The sequence below is a fragment of the Physella acuta genome, unplaced genomic scaffold (assembly GCF_028476545.2).
Source record: "Physella acuta isolate Inbredline_101_S28 unplaced genomic scaffold, ASM2847654v3 ptg000142l, whole genome shotgun sequence".
Taxonomy (NCBI): Eukaryota; Metazoa; Mollusca; class Gastropoda; family Physidae; genus Physella; species Physella acuta.
The window spans coordinates 2,504,553-2,512,958 of NW_026731661.1; the positions used below are offsets into that span (position 1 = coordinate 2,504,553).

Genomic DNA, 8,406 nt, shown 5'->3' on the forward strand with positions numbered 1-8,406 from the left:
TAGATGAATAAAGGGGAATACATTTACATTTTATAAGGGAAACAACTTACACATTCTTTTGTTGATTAACGTGTACCTAAACATTACACAAATCGTAACATCTATTACATTATTATATTAATTTTCTAAGATATATATCATTTAAGAGATAAGTTTCGATATAAAAATTTAACAAAACTATGTTTGTATTTTAAAACCTAAGAACCATTTAAAGATGTTATATAAATTGTTATATAGTGTGCGCCTGATCTTTAGTAAACGTTTGGCAAGTTGTGCTTATTTGCATTGAAATTATTTCATTTAAGTAAAAAAAAAAAAAATGATCCTGAATATTTCATGCCGTCAGGCGTCAAGCCTTGTTAACAACAAACAGACCGAGATGCCGTACACCAACGAAGATTATTTGCCTAGCTGTGAAGAACTTACTGTACCCGAATTAGACATCGTCAGCGGCGTTCAGAACAGCTGCACATCATTTAGGAAAATACTGCGACAATGTATCTAAGGAATTCATGCTGTGTAAAGCAGAGGAAAAAGACCCAAGAAAATGTTTGAATGAAGGAAAAGAAGTGACAAGATGTGCATTTGATTTTTTTCCAAAGCATTAAGAAGTCTAGTTATGCTGAGTTCAGCCAGTACATGCAGTGTATTGACCATTCTGGACATTTGATGGAGTTTAAAAATTGCCGCAAGACGCAAGCTGTTTTTGATGACTGTGTGAAAGAAAATCTTGGACAGGAGAGACCTGAGTTAGGTTACTTCACTAAAGTTAGGCTCCACAAAACGGACCGGCCCAAGCCCACACCAGTCCTTCTCATCTTACCAGAGCCTACCCCTAGTACACCTGATGTCCAAACAGACCCTTCAAAGAAAGTCGGCACATTATTGTCATTAAAAAAATATGTAAAAATTGTATTAGAATAATAATGAGGTTATGAAGATATTACTTAATCAAATGATGTGAGGTTTTAAGTTCAAGTTCCTGGTTAGTTAATTAAGGCGAGCTGTAATAGAGAAGGTTGTAAAATGTAATTGTGTGACCGTTTATTGTGTTGATAAACAAGATGTTACATTGACTTTTGTGTCATATAATGACATAGGCAGTTTATGAATTAAACTATTAAACCAGTTAAACAAAAAAAAAAAAACAAAAAAAAAAAAAAAAAAAAAAAAAAAAGTATTTATCGTCTTGTGAGAATTTATATACAGAAAATTAAACCGATAGTCAAAATTAAAATTCGAAATCTACAGTGTATGATTTAGAAGCATAATTTATTTATTTACTAAAAGAAAAGTTAAAGAAGTCACTGTAAATAAATTGTATTTCTTTTTTTTTCGCTTCTTGTATATAACTAATTTATTTTTTTTATTTTTTTTCCCTCAAAGAAACGCAAATCAGCGTACTGTAAATATGTTGTATTTCCACCTTCTTCCTGTATATAATTAACATATGTACCTATTCATTCCAAATTTATGTAAACAATTTTACTATAAACATGATGTATTTTGTTTTATAAAAAATAAAATTATTTTTAAAAAAATGTGAGAATTGATACAGATTTACAATAGTAATACTTCTTTCTTACTTGTAGCTTACTTTCATTCATTTAAGATGATTTACTTATATATTTATACATTACATGTCTGAGGCGAAAAAAAATATTTTTGGGAAATAAAAGGTCAAATCAAATGTTAATGTTAAAATTAGATGTCAACATGTAAACAGAATATACAAGAAACTGGGAAACACATTTATTTAGATTATAATTTAGTACACACAGCAAATCAAACACAAGCGAAAATATAAAAAATCACCAATCAAATAGACACAACAAATAATTCAATCACACTTAACTAACAAGACTAGACAAAGAACAGAAGACGAAAAAAGACATGTAGCAACGGCTATTTAAAGATCTATATAGAAATATAGGTAGAAAATCAGATTTTATTCTAAAAATACTCTGATATCGAGTTAAAAGAAATATTTCAAGAAAAATTAAAACATAGCCAAGACATAGTAGTTAATAAACGTATACATGTCTAAAAATATATGAGTGTTACTTAACCTTTTTCCTTACTATGAATTTTTAGGTATGTAAGTTGCACAATTCTAACTTTTGTTTTGCATTTGATCAATGTATTATTTCTTTAATATTCTTTCAAACATTACCGAATACCTATTTATTAATTTATTTCTGAAGGTGTTTGTCTTATGTTACTTAGATTTCGTCTTTTCCTGTCAGACTGTCTGTATAAGGTCACCAAACAATAGTACGTTACATAGGCACACATCAATTATACCAAACAATACAACATTATATACCGATTCCTAATCTGTCAAAGAGTGATGTCATTTTGGATATCCATACCTTATAGTAGGTCTGTTTCAGATCGAAGGAAAGCACATAGGTGGTGACCTTTGTGTGGAAACAACCAGTGATTTCCTTAATCAACTGAAGAACGGAGTCCATTGGCTGCCGTCCCCACCAAAAGCCCGCTTGACACGAGTCTATCAGTCTGTTATTTGACAAAAACCAAAACAAGCGGGCATTGACCAGCCTTTCCAAGAGCTTGCTGATGTTAGAGCAGAGGGAGAACGGTCTGTAGCTCTCAGGTGAGCCCACCTCCACAATTTTACACCTGCTGGCAAGTTCGACACACGTCTGTGATTGGTTCATTGCAAGTATAAAACTAAGGTAACGACCACTAAGATATTAAAAAATAAAGCGAAACTTCCATCCGATTGCAAACATTATCGTTTAAACATGTTCTCTCCTACAACGAAAAAGTATCAATAGTCCCCACCGTTGGAGATGAGAAGTTGACCGAATCAATGATGCTTATGATTATATGTTTTTATATTAGATTGAATATAGTGATCCCTGAAATCTGAATAATCTCTTGTTTGTCATGGGAAATAACTTTGGATAAAATTATTTTATCGAAAAATATATTACAAAAACAAACAAAATGTAAGTGTACAGCATATAATTAAAAAAAATATAACATCTACATCTTTTTCTAAAAAAATATATATTTTTGTTTTTTAATGGTTATTTCATTGTAACTTGATAATGTAGTTAAACACACAGAGCCGTAGCGACCCTTCCCGGCGCCCGGGGACAAACTTTTCAATTCCCCCCCCCCCCTCGAGATTTCGATTTGCACCCTCCCCTCAAACTTCCGATTTGCACCCCCTCAACCTTTCAATTTATTTTTCCAACCCTTTTTGGCGCCCCTTAAGGTCGGCGCCCGAGGACATATGCCCCCCCCCCCCCCACCGCGCTACGCTACTGTAAACACAAAGACTTTTAATTTATTACATATGTATTTATTTATACATTAATTTAAAACAGGTGCCATTCAAGAAAATGCATTACATCGCTAGTACCTATTTTTCACATAAATAATTTTAATTTATTGTACATCTTTTTATTTATACAGTGATTTTTAACTTTAATATGCGGGGAGATAAAAGCAAAATGTCAACGCTAAATTTTATTTTTCTCTCTACATCCAATGTATAAATCCCTATATTCTCATTATCATTCATAGTTTCTCTTAATCAGTGCGTGCATTTAATATGCTGTTGTGTTGCCTAACAATGAATGTACAGGCCTATAGATATAATTTGTTTTTTCTCAAAGGTATTGGTAGCCTATTTTATTTTAAATCTGTCGGATCTTTAGCTATTCAGTTATATTTCTGCCACTCATATCTTTCAACGTGTAGTAAAGCACATAGCGTTATGACAATAACTATTTTATAAAATATTTTTCTCAAACAAGTATGACATTAAAATATATAGGCCTATAATTCACGTGTAAGAGGTACCGACGGCTAATTATTTATGTCCGCCGTCAACTTTGAAAGCCAGCCGTTCATCTTGTGCAAAAGAATATCATAACTGTATACAAAAGGAGATACGTACCTAACTTTTGGCACGCTTTGTTTATAAATGTTCTAGCTATCCTCTCTATCTCCAACAGCTTCAAGACTGTATTAATTAAAATTTTAACACGAGCGTCCAGACTAGGGGATTAGTAACGAAGGGGGGGGGGAGGAAGAAATAAAAGGTTTTACAAAAAATATATATATATTTCTGATACAAAGATTTTGACAATAATGAAACGTTTTTTTCCAAAAGCAAAAGCATTTATATCTTATAACATGATTTTGACAATCTACTAAAATGTAACTTAATAACGAAATATATATATAAAAATATTGTTTCTTTAACTATGTATCACATAATAAACATATTACTGCTAGGATAACAGCTGCTACAAATGTGTAAGCTATTTAAATTCCAGTTTGCAAGCGTAATCATATTCTTTTGAAATCGTTGCTAAGTCCACGAGTCTACTTTACGACAACCCTCAACCCCCATCCCCCACCCCAAAAAAAATTAAAGTGCATCCCCCTCCCCCTCCCCCTCCCCCTCCCCTGGAGAAAAAAAAAACTAGAAACAAACACTGAAAAAAACCCAACAATTCTTGTGAAGTTGGGCTCTACGCAGATCTTACAAGCTGAGTTCTAGAACGGAACTTACCTATTTTAACATGACTGTATTAAGTTGTAACATGTCTATATTGTGTGATTAAGTCACGATTTTTTGTTTTTGAGAAATAAAAGTTTACAAATGTTGTAGATTCCAGCCTACAATTGTTATATACGAATCATTTAGGATAGGTGAACGATATGAAAAAGATACTTAGTAGATGATTCATTACAGTGGCGAAGCGAGGTCGGGTGTCACCCGGTGCGGCACTTAATGGTGTTACTCCCCAGAGGCGTAGCGACCCTTCCCGGGGACAAACTTTCAAATATTCGATGTGTACCCCCCCCCTCAAGTTTTTCTCTGTATATTTTGCTATTTTTTGCCTTGTTGTCACCCCCCTAAATGGTGTCACCCGGTGCGCTCCGCACCCCCCTCCTCCCCCTCGCTGCGCCCCTGATTCATTACACCTTCCCAATATCAATCTATAAAGACTAATAATAAAAATGTACTTACTTTTCCTCGGGAAATGAGACATTACATTTCAAGAAACAAAAACGAATATTTAATTATAGTGTGTAAATCTGATACCTACATTACCATGTATTCACTGACATTCGATGTGGGAATCTTGATTTACTTGATGCATAAAGAAACAATGTAACGATTGAATGTGTTCCTTGTTCGTCATGCATTACATTGTTTTTATAAAATATGTTCTTTTTATTTCCTTCTGAAGTCCCGGAAGTGCATCTAGTCTTATTACAATAATATGTAGGTCAGTGACATACTTTAACGTTTTTGTTTTTATTGCATGGTATACAATATTATCAAAAAGAAATGTTTATTATATACTACGATACTTCACGTTATAGTATTTCATTTCTTGGTAACCAAACTGTATCAGTATTAAACAAGGGAAACAACTTACACCATGTTTTGTTGATTAAAGTCTACCTAAGAAATACAAAACAATTACACATTAATCAAATTATTGTTAAAAATTTTCTGATAGTAACAAATAATCGCTTATGAAATAGTCAAGAAATAACATTCAATATAAAAAAAAATTAAACTGCCTTTGTATTTAAAAATCATAAGAACTCCTTAAATGTGTTAGTTTACTTTGTTATATGATTTGTGACCGACGTTTCTTCAACATTACTGTTTCAGTGATTTTGGAAAATTTTTTTTTCATTAAAACCACTGTTCACCACCAAATATTATCTTTTTTTTCCTCCTTTAACTTTTCGATAAAATACAAGCTGGTATATTTTATATATTCGATGAACTTTTGACAAACACAACATGTAATCGTAAGTTTTAAATAATACTGATTTATATGGTATATACATTATTCTCATGTACTTTATGGCTAGGCTATTCATACAGCTTTCTTTGATGTTTTTTCTCAAATTATCACTATTCGATTGCAATAAAATATTAATCAATTAAATATGGCTAACAGAGAGTTGAGCATGATTATTTAAATTCATTTAACAAGTTGGATTATGAAAAAAAAAATTAAAAAAAAAAAAAAAAACTATAGGGCCTACAGATACAAAGATAATATAGGCAATACTATGCATTTTTAAAATCTTAATATAATCATCAAATGAATATTTATTCCAATTTCTTATTATTTAAAGAAAATACTAGGTATGAAATTTTTTGACGTATTTCTGTCGATTTTCGTTAAATAAAGTGTTACGTTCTAAATTAATTAATTTATTAATGACTTCAAAACAAGTAAATAATGAACAAAAAATGTCAGAAGAAAGCTTACGTTCAGACGACTTTAGATTACGGAAAATGCTGTTGGTCGTGTCGGCCAAATGTAAGGTGAAGGCGAAAGGCGGAGGAGCTTTCATTTGTTCACATACTCACTGTTAATGTCATGGTAAGCTCTTTCGATCACTTTATTCCACTACTCGTTTTACTATGATCGTTTAATTTTAGCAGAGGAATTTAATAGATAATATAGTGACCCACCGTATTCTTTATATTTATAAAACGTATAGTTATATAATTAAACAGATATTTTATTGGAGTCTAAATCTAACCGGAAGCAATAATCTGGAAGATGATCTTTATCTTTGACTTTTTATGGAATAAAAAAAAAACTATAATGGACATTTAACCTTTAACTGGATCTGGATATTTAATTGAAAAAGGAAATTATATCAAAATTTAAAATGTAATCAAAACATTATCTTACATCAGAAACTGACGTTCTTTTTCCCTGGGGTGGTGTATTTTCCGAAAGAAAAAAATATTCAACGCAACCCCAACCAGAAATCCAGGTCGGAATAAAATAATTTCATCCCTTATACCAACAACCGCAGCATTATCATTTACACAATCGAACCAACAATCATCGCAAAATACATAACATTGAACTACAAGCACAACATAATCGAAAATCTGAGAGCCACCCCAGACAGAGAGCAAACATGTCAACACTGCGCATCCCCACAACACTGGACAACCCACTGCTAGCTAAGTCACCTCAACAGAAAACCCCTACACCACTGGACAACCCACTGCTAGCTAAGTCACCTCAACAGAAAACCCATACACCACTGGACAACCCACTGCTAGCTAAGTCACCTCAACAGAAAACCCCTACACCAGCACCACACTCAGCCGAAGACAGAACAACGCCAATAGCAACAATGATCAAAATACAGCCAGCTATATCCACTCCAACCCTGGACACTCTCCACCAATGGTCACGAAGACGCCAACAACTGAACAAGACGATTCAGCATCTTTAATAAGTAACAAACATGGTTGGAGTAACCACACCACGTATCTGATTCTCGACGCCCATAAATAAACCCCAAACCCCAAACAACCAACAAACAAACATGGTTATAACAACAACAACAACCACTAAGAGGAAGAAGGACAGCCCAGACCCAGAGAAAACATCAAAAGCAACAAAGGTCAATGAAGAAGTCAAGGAACCAGCAGCCCCCACCCGTTATAAAAACACCACCACTTTATAAAACAAGACAATAAGTATTCAGGCTCTTTTGTCTGCATGTCTCTAGATATATTTTAAGACCAGACTGGAATTATCATTATCTTTTCAAATTGTATTGATTTATGCGGTTTATGTTTCATCATTTTTATCTATTATATTTTGGATAGTGTTAAGAATAAGTATGTTGATTATCAGATGTGTTGATTGGTGAGTATAAAACAATCTACTAAAATATTTGTTTTTTTTTAGTTTTAATTCAGCGTCATTTGGCGTGTTGTGTTTCCTACCACACGGGGTAGGTTAGTTCAAATGAAAACATACAGGGGCTGCCTAATTTTTTTACTTTATCGATTAAATCAAACATTCCAAATATTTGATTGAAACGCTGATTTTATGCTGAATTAACGTTTTAGTCTAAATAAGGATTTAATTAGTATTTTTATTAGTAATCGAATGACTGTCTTAGTCACGATTGTCTTTTAAAATCTGAAACTTGTTATAATAAAGAAAGCGTCTAAGAGAAAAAAAAAATGGATTATTTATTAAAGCTAACTATAACAATTAGATGTGTAATATTTTCAAAATCAAGTGAAAATATAATTTTTTTTATTTTTTTAAATTTTTATACTGCTGACTAAATGTAAAATATTTAAACTGTTTCTATTTTTCCAAATTTCTAAACGTTTCTTTTTTTAATGACCTTTCAATTTTAAAAGACATATACTGAAAACAAAGTACAGTGTAACCTTTAGATACGAGTAAAATGTGTCCGTAACATTACTCTAAAGTAAAAACGATTGTACATCAAAGCGGTTTATAAAAATGCCATAAAATAACCTCACCAATTATGAGATAAACGACTATGGGAATACTATTGTAAATATTGATAACTGAAGGGGACTTAATTTATTTCGCT

General features: G+C 32.3%; 1 pseudogene; it reads left to right on the top strand.

The window, feature by feature from the left end:
• The first annotated feature begins 354 nt into the window (after nt 1-354).
• LOC131935332 (NADH dehydrogenase [ubiquinone] 1 alpha subcomplex subunit 8-like) lies at nt 355-1,064 on the top strand (annotated as a pseudogene).
• Nucleotides 1,065-8,406: the final 7,342 nt, after the last annotated feature.